The sequence below is a fragment of the Rousettus aegyptiacus genome, unplaced genomic scaffold (assembly GCF_014176215.1).
Source record: "Rousettus aegyptiacus isolate mRouAeg1 unplaced genomic scaffold, mRouAeg1.p scaffold_m13_p_5, whole genome shotgun sequence".
NCBI lineage: Eukaryota > Metazoa > Chordata > Mammalia > Chiroptera > Pteropodidae > Rousettus > Rousettus aegyptiacus.
The window spans coordinates 64,524,410-64,542,508 of NW_023416308.1; the positions used below are offsets into that span (position 1 = coordinate 64,524,410).

Here is an 18,099-nt window from a genome sequence, read left to right on the forward strand (position 1 = left end):
TTTTTCCATTTTGGGGAACTCCTTATAAGTCAGATGATGACTACACTAAAAGATAGTAATAATTATTTTATAATGACAACATATTTTGGAACAATTATGGCATCCACCTTACACTATTTAATCTGTGAGTGGCTTTTGATTGCTGCAAAAAGCAAAAACATAAAAGTACTCCTATTGAATACTGAGCTTGTTTTCAAGGATATGACAAAAGAGGAGATCCATGCTAAGTTTTGAGCATACTGATGCCTTTGAAGAGCACAAATCATATTTGAATGTATGAAACATCATGGAGTTTACATAATTCATGTTTATGTAGCATAAACTTTAGTCTAAATCCATAATAAATATAAATTATCACTTGACACATCTACAAAAGAGTGGCTACGAATACTGTTTTTGTTATTGCTTTTGTTGCCATGACTAGTAAGTTAAAAGGGTTAATGATTTGTGGAAGAAAACATTTAAACTATTTGTTATTTTGGCTAATAATAAAGTATTTATTAAATACCTTCTGTGTGCCAGATTTTGCACTAGTTTCTGGAGATACAGCATTAACCAAAACAGATAAGGTTCCTGCTCTCATAGAGAGTGTATTCTAGTAGAAGAGACCTCCAACAAACAAACAAGCAAACACACACACAAAAAAATAATATTTTAACGTTAGACAGCAATAAGTACTATGAATAAAAATAAAGAAGGGTAAGGGAGTAAGAATGATGATGAAGGTGGTAGTGCTATTTTAGATAGAGTGTTCAGTTACAGACTTTTTGAGCAGACATGTAAGTGGGTGAGGACGTAAGTCAGGTAGATTTCAGGAAGAAGTGTGTTTAGGCTAAGGAAACAGTAGGTGCAAAGTCCTATCACTTTTGTTTTCTTACCTTTTACTTGTAATTTTTTTTGGTTTTAATTTTTTTAATTTTGAATTTGTATCTTATTTTTTAGTTTTTATTATTATTTTGGTTGTTCCAGGAACACCAAGGAGGGCAGTGGGGCTGGAATACAGACACTGAGGGGGATAGTAGTAGAAAATGAGATTTGGAGAGGTAAGTGGCATATCGGGCACTATAAGCTATAGGAGGACTTAGATTTTAATGTGAATAATATAAAAGGCATGATTTTAAAGTCTACATCTGAATAGCAATTCATTTTGTTCTAATATGCACTACCTGGTGATTAGCAGGCTAAGGTTTTGTTTTGTTTTGTTTCGTTTGTTTGGTTTTTAGACTGTATTTAGGAAGAAGGGGTAAAAGAAGTCCAAACATTGTAGCAGAACAGGTCAAACTTTTTTGATTGGGTGGGTGGGAGGTATATATTATCATTTTGGAGCTCCTTCAGTGGTGGTTCTGTCTCCTGCCATATGGTTCTGGTTTATGGGTTCTGGAAGCCTCACCTATACCCTATGTCCTACGAGTCCCTTTGGATTATAGTAGCTGCTACTTTTTGGATTTCTTTACCTTCTTTGATTTGGCTTCTCAATTCTCCTCTCACCTGAGTCGGTAGTTCTCTGTATTAAAGACCTTCTATTTAAATTATGTAGTCACTCTTGATTTGGCTAGATCTAGACCGTTACAGTAGTTCAGATGAGCCTCCCTGAACAGAACACTGAATCCAGAAGATGTGTAAAATTCCCGAAGGAGTCTAATGTTTGCGTTCAAGGATTTATGAGAACTTCCGTGTTGCTAAAATTGAGCAAGTTGTAATGTAGAAAGTAAAGTATGAGAAATACCCATGGGCCAGATATGATCGGCAGTTGCAGACTTCAGATTTATTATAAATGTTATTGAAAACCACTGGAGGATTTTGATTAGGGTCTGACTCACATTTTAAGGTGGTAATTCCTGCTTCTATGTAGAGAATATGATGGACATGGGCAAGAGTAGAAACTCAGAGATGAGTTCAGAGAGATCTTGATGTTGAAATGAGAGAAAATGCTAGTTATACATTGGGTAATAGTGATTGGGTCATGAGAAGTGGATGGATTTTGAAGGTATATCTGGCAGATCTTGTTGACATACTGGAGGTAGGTTATAAGAAAGGTTGGGAATCAAAGATAACTCCAAGGTTTTAGCTTTAAAAGCAAGTGGATAGTGCTGCTGCTTATTGAGATAAAGAACACTGTGGCATATTGGGGTGCGAGGGAGAGTGGACATTCAAAGTTCAATTTTGTACATTTAAAATTTGAGATGCCTCTTAGACTTCCAAGAAGTGAGATTGAATAGACATTTGCATATGTGAGGCCAGAGGTCAGGGAGACACCTGGGTTAGAGATCTAAACTTGGGAATCATTAATATATCCATGGATTTAAAGCTTTGAAGCTGGATAGGATCATCTAGGGCAGTATTGTCAACCATGTAATATCCAACATCTTGTTTTATAATATTTTATATTCCCACTTTACATTCTTAAAATTCAATTTATAGATATATACACAAATGTTTTATAAAAATCAATATATTGTCTTAACCTTAGCATAAAGGAGCTATAAAAGTAAAGTAATTTGTAATAAATGATTTACATTCAATATTTAAATTTCCCAAACACTTCTGCACTAGAATTCCTAATAAAATAGGTGACTTATACCCACATATAGAATGATCATGAATAAGACAGTTCTAAATATAATTGAAATATAATTGAAATACTCTGAGCACTATTTTAAGTTGTGCTTTTCCAAAATGGTTAACATCTTTTGGTTAAGTTCTAGACTCAATAGAGTACAAAATTACTTCCGTTTACAGAGTGATTGCTATCCTGGAAATTTCAGTGCGCATTTAAATTATGCAGAAACTCAGCATATTTTTTTTTGTAATTATAAATGAGTTTTTTATGAATGTCCAGCAAATTATTTTAAAACATGCAGGACATGAGACAAGTTCTTGTCCTATAGTATTCTCTACAACCTTGTAGGATGTCTTGTATCTCTGACGCCTACTCTCTGAACTTCGGTAGCTTCTCATCATCATTATGAGAACCAAATTGCCTCTATAAGTTTTCAAAACTATCTCTAAGAAGTGGCATTGTCCCATCAAGAGTAACTAATTTAAGGAATGTTTATAGGTTGAAAAGAAGTATAATAGAGGACTGAGCCCTGAGGCATTTTAATATGGAGAGAGACAGACAGACAGACAGACAGACAGACAAAGCAAGCAAGCGACATATCCTCTGCTTCATGAAAACTCTGAAGCTCATGGGGCAGTGGTCAGATATATAAAATGTAATACTGTGCCCACCAAAATGGAGGATACAGATGCTTCTGAGAGGGAGATTTGGGAGGCTTCCTAGGCCAAACTGATTATTAGAGATAATTAGGACATGTCCAGAGTGGGAGATTATTCCAAGGAGAAAAATAGCTTGAATGATATGATAGCTCAGGGGGGCCAACTGTCATGGATTGTCAGAAAAATGTCATGCTGTTGGAAGGCCAGGCTGTGGTAGTATCCAGAGGTCATGTCATAGAAGAGCTTGTAGGAATTGCTAAGAAGCTTGGTGTTTTTCCTAAAGATGTTGGTGAAAAATCTAAGGGTTTTAAACAGGAACTGAAATCAAATTTGCACTTATATATGTATGATTCACCGTGCCGGTATTATACAGTTGCAAAGGAGAAAGACCATGTTAGAAGCAAAGATGGCAAGTTAAAGATTTGTCATAGTGTCAAGGAAGCTGAGAAGGAAAAAGTTCTGTAGAGGAAATGATCTATGGTGTCCAATGAAGTAGGACCAAACAATAATTTTGGGAGGGAGAATTACTGCTAACCTTATAAAAACTGTCCTACTGGGAAAATACAGGAAAGAAGTTTGGGGATGGCTCCAACTTCTTTGAGTTGCTATATAAATTGTAGAACAGTAAGCAGAGAAAGTTAATATTCAAAAAGAAGCACATGGCAAATGGACCTATTTCTAAATTCATCCTGTTTCTAAATTCCCCCAGAGCTCTGAGAGCGATTGAATTAATACTAATCTGGCCTGTGAGTAGCAGTGAAAGATGAGTTAGCAAATACATATGCAATTACTTGTATATTCATCTAGGTAGATCTGGGTCAGGATGAGGATTAACATATGTTTTCAAGTATATATTATTTGAATAATGGAACACTATGATTCTAGTCTATTTTGAATTTCTGTGGAAATCACTGAGGATAATTAGTTAATTTGATGGAATTTAACATAACCTATTTGCTATCATAATATAATGAATTATTCAATAAATATGAGCAGAGGTTAAATTCCGTAATTCATTGCCTCAGAAACCAAGGAAAATTTTCTATCAGAGAAATGAGAAATTTATATTGCGATTTGAATGCCCATCTGTTCTCAAGAGGGAGGATGCATTGTTCTCCCCTTGTTTTCTCAGTGTATGAACATGAAGTCTATGCTATCATTTTCCAGTTAACGACAACTAGCTTATAATGTCACCAAAAATACAGAGACTGCTTAGGACATGATTGAAATTCACTATTCATGAAGTTTTATTCTAGTTCAGTCATTTTACAACCCCAAAGATAGGGGAAAATACAAAAGTTTTGTTTTATATCCAATAAAAAAAATGTTACTCTCTACTTTTGAAAATAAAAAGATTATACAATTTCTGGACCTAGAAGTAGAGTTATTATAGTAAAGTGGTTTTACTTGCATGAATTGTTATGTTTTATTATCAATTATTATGTTCCTGAGAGAAGTTTGGATTTTCTGTTATCTACTATTTTCTGCTTGATTTTACTACTTGATTTTACTTTCCTTCATATAATAAAATGAAGGAAAGTAAGGACAGTAAGGAATATTCTTGGTAACATAATTTCTTAAGCAATGTCAAAAATATGATAATAATGTACTGGGTGGCCAAGGACATATTTGTCACTTTTCCAAGTCAGTTAGTGTTAATGGACTAAATAATTTTAAAGAAGGCAGAACAACAAGGGTTTTGTTCCATTATATTATCGTGAGAAATATTTTTAAGTTCTCATTTGTTTGATGCACTTGCTAAGCATTTTATAAAAGGAAACAAAGTGAATATAGTTCCTGTTTCCTATAGAAATTGTAATTTTTAAAACAAAATTATAACTTGATGAATTAATGTCATCCAAATAAACTCACCTAAGACATTACAGCTCTTAATATCAAAGGAAGCTACTTATTTTCTGTGAATCCAATTGGGAATAGTGTCGAGCAAAAATGCTGCTACTCTTCTTATGAGTTTTTGAATTTTAGCAAAGGAGAAGGATGAGATTTCATAAACATCTAACTAGAATGGGAAAACTAATCTCTTCCATGAATTGAGATTTTGAGAAAATTTGCAGGTAGCAATTAAGTAATGGACATGGAATGTTAAGGAACCCCAACAAACGCACTTAGACTGAGTCGCAGAATAGCTAGTGGAGTTAGTAAAGAGTTAAAATGGTTAGTTGCAACGTGGCAAAGAACTTAAAAATAGACAGTGATCTTGTTTTTTGTTGCCCCTTTATTGAGAAACTAGTAAAATGTCAGGGTGCAGCTATCCGCATAATCAGGAGGAAAGGAAAAAGAGAGAAGACCTGCATAGAAAACTTTCCATAGCCCAGTGCTTTCGGTGACAACACCTAGCAGAAAGCTATGCCTCCGATTGGATGCTGCTGTGCTAAACTAACCTTTGGATGTAAATTAGCAGCATAGCTAATTTTTTAGCCATTGCTGTTAGTCTCTTTTAGACAAATAAAAAAATAATAATAAAATTAATATGGGACTGTCCTTTGGGAATACTCAAGTGAGTTGTCATCCTTTCTTCCCCATTTCTTCTTCTTGTGTGTGATGTAGTCCTCTGACTTTCCACTTTTACAATAATAGTGCAGATCTTCTGTTGATGCTGTAATGGTGGACTATTCAGTGGTGGTTTGGAATATGTATCTTCCTTGGTTGAGATATAGTACTCAATTATACAGACTTTCAAAGTTGGCAGGGAGCACAGTGGAAAAGATAACTAGGGCTGTGATCCAAACTCAATGGAAATGGGAATTTATCATCATTTTTTTTGAAGTCTGGGAATGAATTTACATGAATAAATATTCCTACTCTTGCTTTTTCCACAGAGCAGGAACAGAAGGCAATATTTTCCAAATCATCTTTTAAAAAGAGGTTTTTAATTATATTTATTGCAATTATATTTATTTAGCTGGAAGTGTTGGCCTTTACACTGTAAACTTTGAACCAAATATTCCCTGAGCCTATCAAAGACATTCATTTGGTGTTTATTATTTTTGTCTTATCAAAAATGTCACATAAATAATTAATATAACTTCAGTGAGTATTGAGAATCAAACAATATGAAGAAAATGAAAGGTACTTTTTAAGAATAGTTTAGAGCGACATGTTTTGTTTCTAGATACAAAGTCTGAATGTTGTAAAACTGTTAATTCTTCCCCCAAATAAATTATAAGCTTAGTATAATTTTAGTCAAAATCAAAACTCAAAATCAAAAAAATATATTAACGCTTATTTGAAAAAAAAACTGAAGAAAATATTAAAAATGAGTAACAAGAAAATCTAGAAACTCTTGTATAACAAGATAGGACTGGCCCTATTAAAACATGTTAGAAAATGAAATAAACTTTACAAACAAACAAAGAATTTCCAAGGCTAAATGTGCCTAGGAACATGAAGCTTTTAAGTGGATGAGTTTAGATTTGAACTCAGGCTTATCTTATGCTAGACTGTGTGCTAATTTACTACACTGCCTCCTATAAAGTTCAAATAGTTTAAATATTGTGGTACTAGAGCAAAAATGACAAGGAATGTATTAACAAAGAAAAATAGCTTATAAACAGACCCTTTAATATATGAAAATATGTATCATAGGCCAAAGGAAACTCCATAAATCAATATCAAGTATTAGTTTGTAAATAGTTAAAGCAATTGACACTTAACTATTTCAAAATATTTAACTCTTTAGATGACCAAAAATTACTTCCAATAGGTTAAACACTTTAACATAAAAAAGGTAATTTGTAAAGGATTCAGAAGAAATGGAAATTGCCACCAATCTCTAGATATGGTAGGCCATTCTATCTTGGAAGAATTCACGGAGAAAAGTAAGTAGATTTAACTAAATAAACATTTTAAAATTATGTTAAGACTAAAAACGGAGTTGAACAGAAACAGAGTTATGGAAAATGCCCATTAAGACCTTCAATATTTAAAGAACAAATAAGTTGAGGAAAGAAATGGATAAACCATGTGAACAGAGTAAATTATAATAGTATTCAAACAAATATTAATTAGAATATGTATTGTATTTCACCTGTCAATTAACAAAAATGTTCTTTGTTAATATCCACTGCTCATGAGTTGGCAAAATATTGACATTTTACTCTCAAGAATACATGATTAGGGTTCTTTAAGAAGGTGCAACTTATTCCGTCATGGGAACTTAGAAATTCATATAGACCTAGGAAGGTTCATTTGAGCTAGAAAACAGGTCAACAACATAGGCGATTTCTAGGCAGAAAAGGGCACTGTAGGAGGAAAGAACACTGATGACAATAAAAGGTATGATATCTGTAGGAAACAATATGATGTTAATGAAGCTGAGCTTAGAGTTTATGGAGAGAGGTGTTAGAGGACAGGCTGCAGACGTGTGTAGGAACCAGTTTTTAAAAGACTGGTTAGCATCAAGCTGAATAATTTGGACTTTATTCTATATTCCACAGGAGATTAAGAACCTTACTTCAGTACCTACCCTTACTACACTGAAAATAAAAATAAAAACAAAGATTATTACTGGGAGGCATACTCTGTGAAGGCCTCTTTAAGGAATGAGAACTTGAGCTGGGCTTTAATGCTTGGGCAAGGTTTGGTTAAAGGAAGGCTAAGCAATCTTCTTTTGCCCACGCAAAAGAAAACCAGAGGGTCAAGGAAAACCCAATTTTATCAAATGAAACAACTTAACGAAATAAGTGAATTAATATATTTATTTGCTTGTTGCTCTTCCCTAATCCACCATTTTATCGACTTGGTCTTTGACCAGGAGGTCCTTTATTTAAGAACAGAGAAGACTCTGCATGGTTGATTTTCATAGACTTCAAAGGGCCCAATAGTACATGTGTTAATTTTGCTAGCCCAAGGTTTTGGGTTAGAACTTAATAAAAACACAAAAGAAAACCTCCAGTTTCTTTGGATCTTGGATCAAATTGCCCATTCCTTCCTGAATATATGCACCCAGGGGGTATTCAGAATTTATGTAAAAAGCAGGAACTGAATTAGTATCAAGCTGAGCCTTGATCGCTTTGAGGTATTTCTTTTGTTGAATGTCTGCATTGTTAAAAAAGTGCATTTGCTGTGACAAATGAAAATATAATATTTTCTTTAAAAGGTGGATTGTGGAAAGCTTAGTAGCAATAATGTGTCTATCCAAAAATGCCTGTTATTTGCATTCGCTTTTTTGAACCTCTTTTTTTCTTCTTGTCGATTTTTGTTGTAGTTTAGCTTCAGTAACAATAGAAGAGAATTTATATTTTATAAGAAAGCCAGTTGTAGACATTGATTTACTGGTGTATTTAGAGGCCAAGAAGTCTGTCTGCAGTTTTTTCAAAAGCTGCTTTTGATTTTTTTTTTAAAATAGTATGTTTAACAAGTAGGAACCAAGATAATGAGTATTCAAGGAATAGACTTTTATCACTGTGCTTCCTCTGAAAATAAAAGGATTCATTAAATAATTTTCCTTTGTGTAATACTGTATTGCCTACCTTTAGACCTTACAATGTTGAAAACATCAGTATGGAGGCATATAGATTGTGTATGATCCTGCTGGGCTTTTTTCTTATTTTGTAATCCTTGGGCAAGAAGAAAGTAAGGGAAGGAGGAGAAGAGAAAAGAGTACTATTTTCTCTCCCAAGAATGAGGCAGTGTGATACAGTGGAAAAAATAGTGGACTGTTTGTTTTTGAGAGGTTGTTTTTGTTTTTGTCTTTTTTTTTTTTATTTAATATTTTGCTTTTTGCTAGATGTGTGACTTTGAGCAGGTCAGCCGTGCAGTTTTCTTACCTACAGCATATGGCATTGAGGGAGTTGTTTTTTCCTTTCTCAGCTCATTGCTGATGTAAAGCTATATACTTTTTTTGCAGAGAAATAAATTCTAGAATATGGATAATTTAATTCCACAGAAGGTAGAAATGATAATAGATTATTTTTGCCATAGTTGAGAAAATCTCACAGGCAATATTTTAGAGGATATATGCCAAATATAGGATTTTCATGTTTCTTTATGTTTCTATTTGTAGTAAGGTTCTTATTCTTTATTAGCTCGGGCTATATATTCATTGTGCTCATCATGTTCTCATCTTCTGAGTTGCATGTGTGAGCTTGTTTTGTTTTTCTTATATGACAAGTATGAGATTCTGTTTTTTACATTCCTTTAACATTGACCTCAGTATTTGTAGAGAACGCAGTTTTATATAACCAGAGCATGCAACTGATAGTTTTTTTTTTTTCTTCAAGAATGGCAGTCCACTTCCATTTGAATTTTATCAACTGATTTTTCTGTATCTTTAATAGGAAAATGTTCTAGCTCTGCAACTAGATTTTCTGAATCATCTAAAATAGTATTAACTTGAAAAACTTTGATGTTGCTTTCAAGGCAATATTTTAAGTAGCAACTATTGTTATTCAATACTGAGTTACCATGGTAATAAAGGACATTTACTTGATTTAAACTTTTCAGAAAAGGAAAATTTATACTCAGTATCTTTCTAGTTGGTTTAGATGTGCTACTCCAAGTCTGCCCTTTAATTCTCATTTTTTGAAGTAATTTGTTTTTCTAAGATTAGTGTGCATATTTCTTTTCCTAAGGAAAATAAACATCAAATTTTGACAAACCATTAATTTCTTTGAATCCCTAGGAGAACAGCTCTTCTTTTTCTTTTAAAGTAATTTTGTAATTACATTCTAAATTCTTTTTCAAGTAGCTGTAATGGCATTGCTATTCTTTTGTTGTCTGACATTTCCTTGTGATAAACAGGGCTGCCCTTGAGAATAAGAATTTGTTTTATTCATAGTGTGTGGCAAATAATAGGTACTTAAAAGTTTGTTGAGAGTGGATAAATGAAGTATGATTTAATTGATAAAAGTTCCTTCTACTCAAAATTTTAATCTTACTCCTAATTTAAAATTCTCTGCCTTTAGGTGTTGATATGTAGAAAACAGCAAAAAATTTTAGTGAAATTATTCATTTCGTCTAGCACCATGGATCAGGACTTCTATTTTGGTTTTTGTTTCACTTCTTTAAAATAAATCTTTCCTGATTCTTTTGCTTTTTATCACCAACATGTCCAAGCTAAGTTGATTGTTCTGTTCTTCTGGACTCTTGCAGTATGCATTTAGAACTTATTTACTTTTAGTGTATATATCTTTTGATAACACGTGTGTTCTTTATTAGACCTTTAGTTTATTAAGGACCTAATTTGGTGCCTGATATTTAGTACATGACCAATAAATGTTTGCTGAAAAAAAAAAATTTTAGATGTGAATATTTTCTTTATATATTTAAATAATATTTCTTAGATGTTATGAAAAAAATAATTTGTATCTTCCTGTGCACCCAGGTGCCCATGGTGAGTTTCTGCAACAGTGTCATATCTTCCTCAGCAGATGGAGGAGCCGGCAGTGTTACAAAAGCTATAATGCAGGGAGTGGGAATGACAAGTAACCTTAAAAACATTTTTATGTGTGTGTGTGATAGTATACTTTTTAAGTAATAATACTTATTACTCTTAGAAAAGTACTATTAAAATGCAAATAAAATATTGATAAAATAAAAGTTAATGCCCTTTTTCCTTTCAACTCAAATCCTTAGACATATTCATTCTTGACTCCGGTATATATGCTTTGGATGTCTTAGATATATTGTCAATGAAGTTATCCAATACCTTGGAGAGGTTGCAGTGCTTGAGAGAATTTAGTATGTATGACAGCTAATCAACACTTTAGCTAAATTCCCATGAAGGATTCTTTCACTACAGCTTTGAGAAGTGCATTCATGATAGGCATTCCAGAACCCTTGAAAGACTCTGTGGTGGCAGTTTGCAGGCTGAGAATGACAAGTGAGAGAGGCCATCATTGAAGTGGACTCCTTGAACTCAGTGGAGAAGATGAGGTCCTTGTTAGGCAGGGACTAAGAGGCACCACTTAATCAATAAAGTCAAGGTGGATGTGATTACTGTAATGGGCGGCGTGGCTGGAACAATAATCAGAAGGGATTTCCCTGTAGAGATCTTTGGTGTTGACTAACTGATCAAGGTGCCCTTTGGACTCAAATAAATGGATGAGTTAGTAAAGTCTTATATGATTTTATAAATGAAAACTCTAGGAACAGCAAATAAACATATGAACTGAATCATCTCAATAAAGAGTCACAGCTCTTCATCCGATTCCCGGACTTGAACCAGTTCATAGATTCTGAGCTCTTTTAACAAAAGGATGGTCAAATCTCTGAGAAAGGACACTTGTACATGTCAAAAATTAAACTATAAAATAATCCTCTTATCCTGCGGCCATTTGGCAGGGTAACTGCAGCCATTGGCAGGGTGACTCTGCATTGGTGAAAAGGAAATATTCAACTTTTGGGGAACTAAAAATGGACTCTAAAGTAAAGCTATTTTCTAAGGAACTAAAACATTACTGTATTAGACCAGTAACAATAAAGCCTTATGAGAACTCAATGGAGTTTTGGCTTAGTCTGTGCCACTCTAGGGCCAGTGGTCCCTGAATCACCCCAACCCCAGAACGTGTAATTGGAGTAAACATACTTAGCTACTGTCAGAATCCCATATGTATACAATCTCCTTTTTCTCCCTCTTTTATGTTAATTTTTAAAATTTACTCTTGATGTTTTGTACTTTTAGATATAGAGGAATGTTTTTCATGTTTTATTGTTAGTCTTAAATTTACCTTTCATGCCATCGTTTCTTCTTTAAGTCCAGTAGTTATACCCCATTCTTTTGTATTTATATAAACATTGTTAAAGTTTAGTTGTTCAAAGACTGCGCCCCCAGCCTCTACCTCACTAATCAGAATGTGGTCTTTACCAGCTCACTTTCTTCCCTGTAATTCACTTTCAAAAGATGCAATGAGGGGATGGGTAGAAAATGACTAGAGAAGTGAGAAAGAGAAATTTTTGTTTGATGGGTCTGAGTTTCATTAAGAAAGAGAGACAGAGGGAGAGAGAGGGAGAGAGAGAGAGGAAGAAAGAAAAGAAGGAAGGAAGGAAGGAAGGAAGGAAGGAAGGAAGAAAGGAAAAGAAAAAACAGGAAATTGAGCGTAGAGAAGAAAGATAGGACAGAAAAGAAAAAAAGAAACAGGTGGCTATCCCCCTCACCCCCTACCCCGAACTTGAGAATACAAGCTCGAATCTTTAGCTTTACTCTGGACGGTAAAAGCTTTCTTGCAGTAGAGGATGTTGTGATACATAAGCAGTGAAAGAAGTGTAAGAGAGTCAAAGATGTTTGTGAACACTTAGAATATACTCTCTCTTCCTACCAACGTTCTCATGTACTAATAATTTGTTTTTTGAATGATATTATAAAATTAGAGTTGCCTTATCATTTTTTGACGAATAGGCAATCTTCAACTTGACACTACACACAGAGACCAGGTCATCTGGATCCCAGTTATTGTCAAGTTACTTCTTTCTGTGTGTGTGTGATATTGATCACGTAAGGCATGTTCTATCTATTTTTGTCTTAAATTATTATCATCGGACATAGTTTTCATAAAACAATGAGTGAACTTTGGAGTACATGATGATTCATCATCAACAGATTTGAGTCTTCTTATGTGTTCAGTGAAATTATTATGGCTTCCAAGGGTGATGGCAGATGTTGATAAACATTTTGTTCAAGTTACATGTTTATCAGCAACTTTCTTGAAAAAGAAAAATATATTTACTATTTGCTTTTTTTATAAATTATCTTTTTTTAGCTTATTACTGTTGAAATGGTTTATTATACATCATAGTAAAGGACAATACTAATTAAGTATTTAAGCTACTCTGTATTTGTTAGGGTAGCATGTTTAACCTCTGTTTACTATTGATTTGTATATCAACCTAAATTATAATTTTTACATTTCTCACACTGTCACCTGAAGATATGATGGCTTTATGCATCTCATGGACTGCATCAAAGGGCGTGGCACAACTGGCTAGTATACACGTAACCTGCAGGGCCTCTTGTTTATTTTTCCCACAGTCAGCCCACTCTAGATGCTACTTGTCTCCCCCAGATATGTGTCTGAGAGCATTTAATTTTAACAATGAACACCTCTACTTGCTACAAAGGTGTTAGTTACATTACCTCTGGAAAGAGATGGAAAAGGAATGATTTATCCTGATTTAACTACGTGTACATGCATCTCACTCAATAGTAGCCGAGAACATGGCAGACATTCTGTGTACAAAGTAGGGATCTATGAAGCTCATCCCTTGCAGGTCAGGTTCCACAGAAACTGACTCAGAATTTGTGAATATACAATGCCTATTGGGTTTTAACACCTATGAAGGGAAGAGAAAGGAAACGAGATTGGGTAGAGAAAGAAGTTGAACAACCATGGCTGCTCTATGAAGCCTCAGCTAAACTGGTGGGAAACTCTGGAGCAAATATCACCCACCAGTTATCCTGTGTAGGGCAAAAATATCCTTGCTTTGTTCAGTCGCTGGATATGAGCTGTTTGAGGAAAAGTGCTTGTTCTGCCCCTGAGGTAGACCCTGATGTAACTGAAAGCTGGAGCTACATGCTAATTCCATTCTCCATAGCTGGACAGGTACTTCATAGAAGAAAAATTTGGGGCACAGGGGCAGAAGGTGCTCCTCTGTATCAAGCATAGCACCCTAGAACATTTTATTAGTAATGTTTAATTAAAAATAAAATTCTGAGATGAATATTAAATTAATCAGGGTGTTAACAAGCATAAACCAGAACTGTCCCAGGCAAACCAAGATATATGGCCACCCTCCCTATCGGTGACTTTGGCAAGGTTCTCTTCCTGTCCTTAGCAGTATATTCTTTAAGAGATTCAAAGTTGAAAGATGACTTAAAGATAACTACAATCAGCAGACTGACTCATTGATCAATTGAAAGAAAGGAATTAAGAACAGAGACAGAAATTGGTAAAGGACTCACTTTCTGACAACCAACTTGGTGTCTTCTGTTATAGCCTATTGCTTCTGAGTACTACAAACTGTGTAAGTAAAGAAAGATTTGTTTTTTGGTATGCCCTTTCTCATGTGTATGAGATAATCTATGTTTCTCGTAAAATCAAATAAATATTATGGTGTAATCACATACTGATCTTGTTTTAGTTTTGAATATGGGAATAGTGTCTAAATCTTTGCAACATTTATTCCATAGCTTCCTATACTCTGTTACATATACTAGCTATTTTGTAAAAGCTGAAGTTAAGTCTTTAGTGGGTCTGCTTCATGTGCCTTAAGGATTTTGTTTCTGTGCTTTTTGACAAAAAATAATTAAAACTTGCAAATAGTATAATATGAGCATCAAGAGAAAGAGGGGAAAGTTTGGTATCTATTAATAAAAATATCAAGAACTTCTTTTAAATTTCTTTAGAGCAACATTGTCACCCTTTAGAGATGTTTTATCTGGTTTTCTTTCCTTGCTCATTATAATCTAGTACTCAAGTAGTTAAAATGTTAATTTTTGTATTGGAGACTATAAAGAGGTAAAAGTAAGTATTTACCTGGAAGGAAACAATGATTTGGAGTTGGTAAAACCTTGACAGAATCCCTCTAGCAAACAATTTCTTAAGTTCTTGTTAAAGACACCCATTAGGTAACTGTGATCACATCTAAACGCAAAGTACTTTTAGGTTTTAAAAGAATAGCATAATCGGCATCACTTTTATATTTCTATTCTATCTTGATTTATTTATTTTCCTTTCTTCCATTTTTTTTTTTTATAGTGGAAGGGAGATTTTACTTTATTCTAATTCCAGGAATACATCTGCATACTATTTTTTTCGTTGTTATGCAAATCTCTATCACATTTGTTACATTCTGTATATTGGTGAGGATTACACATTGGCCATTTCCACAAAGAGGAAAATACAAAACTTGTGACAGTATTTGTACAAAAAAGTTTGAATTAAAATTGGAAAGAGTATTTTATTTTTTTCACCTTTGTTTTTAAATAATTAAGTATATTGTCTCACAACTGATTGTACAGCTAACTCAAATTAATGTAATTATGTTTAGTATGTCATCCAGGTCTGGTAGTCTCAGAATCTTTTTGTTGATTGAATGAGAGAAAGGAAGAGTGGGTGGAAGTCTACAAAAGCTTGTGTTAATTAAGATATATCCCCTAGTGGCAGAAACTTATGTCCAGACATTATCACATCATTAGTCAGCTCATCAGAATATCACTTTGCAGAAAATCCTCTTATTTTTTTTTTTCAGTGGCTTTAATGTAATGTTCTAAGAAGCCCTGTGACATGACTGAGCCCTATTATTTGGATAACTACCATTTTCTTAAGAAATAGACTTTGGGCCTACTGAGAAAGCAAATCATCTGGTGTGACACTTTGCTGCCAGAGAACAATTATTATTTAAAAATTTTTGCTACATAACAAAGGAAACATCAATACATTTGACTGTTTTTCCCAGTTTCAGATAAAGAATGTGGTATTTACTCACTAGTGGATAGGCAAAAATCTGGGAAGCTAGAGGAATAATGTGGGAATTATAAACAATTTTTCATTTACTTGGATTTTTCTAAGGAGTATTTTAATCATTTATTTTTATTCTCATAAAGAAAAAAACAATCATACATTTATGGGATAAAGTTAATTGTACACATTTAGGAATTTATGAATATGTGATAAAAAATTTTTTAAAAAGGACATTTTTAAGGTACTGTTTATATTTTCTGTTTTTTACCTATGTGAAAATTGTTTTTCACAGTATGATAGCTGCTCAAGTGTCTTCATGTTCTCTTGGGATTCCTTGCATTTACAATATTCAGATTAAAGGATGCTCCAAATGTAGGAATATTAATTATAGAATTCATAGTTTGGGTAGCTTTATAAGTGATCTCTTATTTGCTACATTTGTTCTCTCTTTGTGTATATGTGCGTGTGGTGTTTTTTTTGTTTACTTTGTTTTATTTAGTCCTATCATTGCAATGTCATCTTTAGAGATTGTCTTTCACATTTACAATAAAATATTATTTGTTATTATATAAATAGGGAAAAACCTATAGCTGTATTATAGTTTTCATGTTAAGAATTTATATTTTTCTTTGCATTTAAATCAGTTTAGGTAACTCAGTAAAATTTTAAATTATATTAATTTTAGCACCCAAAGATATTATATTTATTATAACTGTTTGAACACTTCTTTACCTGATGTGTAAAGTTCATTACATTTGCTCTTGGGGTTTAAATTTTATTTTTCAAGACTCTTTTTAAGAAAGGAATAAATGGAGGAAGAAAGAGGAAAGGAGAAACATTATAAATCACTTGTTTAATGTGATGCTACATAAATTGGAAAGTAGACTGAAAAGCAAGGGTCATATCATCAGAAGAATTTACTAGACATTTCATTGAAATGAACATCCCATTGATTAAAAATTGCAGCATATCAGTCAATAACATAATTTAAAAAATGAACTCAAAGAGTAAGTGTACTGAAAGGAGAAAAATAAATTGTGTTTTCTTGGCTCCATGGATTCTAGAGTACAGCCACCTCTCTGTTTGGATCTTCTTCATTCCTCCCCAAGTGTATTATAAGAATTGTCAGAGCGGTGAAAACAAAAAGCAGAGAAATCAATTAAATACCTCTGTTCAATATGTTTTAATAAGTGTTTAACATCTAGCTATTCAGTAACTAGGAAACAGCTATTGCCATCAAGCATAGATTTTCAGTGTTTTGTGGAAATTGCTCACCTTCAGTTAGTTAGTGATGGATTTACTGAGGCATGGAGTTTCAGCTCTGCATTCTGCCTCAGCCTGATGGTGGGACTCTGTCAAGGATAGAATACAGGACCTCTTGCCTTTCATGGCTGATAGATGACCAGTTGGGCTCTTTCAAAGGCATTATGATTAACCTTGGCAAACGGTTTTTATGTTCAGCAAAAATAGATATTTGAAATATTCTTTCAGCTAACATTTATATAGCACCTTAGTATGTATCAATGTTGTATATCCTGGTGACACTATACCCATCTGCTAGAATATATATCTACCATATAATAATAAAAATGTAGTGTGATAAATTCTGTGATAGTGAAAGCACAGAGTATACTAGGAGTACACAGTACGGCCATCTATTTCATGTTTGGTAGGAGAGAGAAAGAAAGCAGGAATCAAGAAGCCTTCGCATAGGAATGACCTCAGAGGTTGAATATCTAGTCCTGGAAATATTGGATCCATATTAGAGTGATAGACTCTGCAATGCAGATGGCTGTACAGTATAACTGTTTCTAAGGTAGAACTAGGATTCTTCTTTCCTCTGCACTCCTCTTTTTCCTTCTAATTTTTTTCCATTTCCTTTCCCCTCCCTTGCACCCTCGTTTTCTTTCTTCCCTCTCTTCCTTCTTCCCTTTCTGCTTTTTTCTCTCTCTCCCTTCCTCCTTCCTTCCACCATTATGAACTTCATGAGCACAGAATTTTATGGGCTAATATCATCACTGGACAGTTCCTGCCCTTCATTCATTCATTCACTTATGTATAATGCTATATAGTTAATGCATGTGAAGTACTAACACTTATACCTACCTTCTTATTTTTCTCCTTTTTCATCTCCTCGCCCCTCCTAAAAGATAGCTATTATCCTGAATCCTGCATATTAGTCCTTTCTTTTTTTACATTGGCTTGCTTTGTTTCATATATAACATACCTAAACAATATGTTGCTTAGTTGTTGTTTTTTAACTCAACAAAAAGTGATGTTTTTATATATGTAATGTGCTGGTATTTTTCCCACCAAACATCATACTAATATGATTGACTGTTTTTATTTGTAACTGAATTCATTCAATTTCATTTAAATTAATATTCCATTGTGTGACTATACTGCAAATTTTCCATTCACCTGTCGATGGGCAATTGAGTTGTTTATATTTTTGTTGTCA

General features: G+C 33.6%; 1 protein-coding gene across 4 annotated transcripts in view; it reads left to right on the forward strand.

The window, feature by feature from the left end:
* NOX4 (NADPH oxidase 4) overlaps positions 1–18,099 on the forward strand; it is a 138,882-nt gene that overhangs the window by 72,960 nt on the left and 47,823 nt on the right. The gene's annotated exons all lie outside the window — the stretch shown is intronic.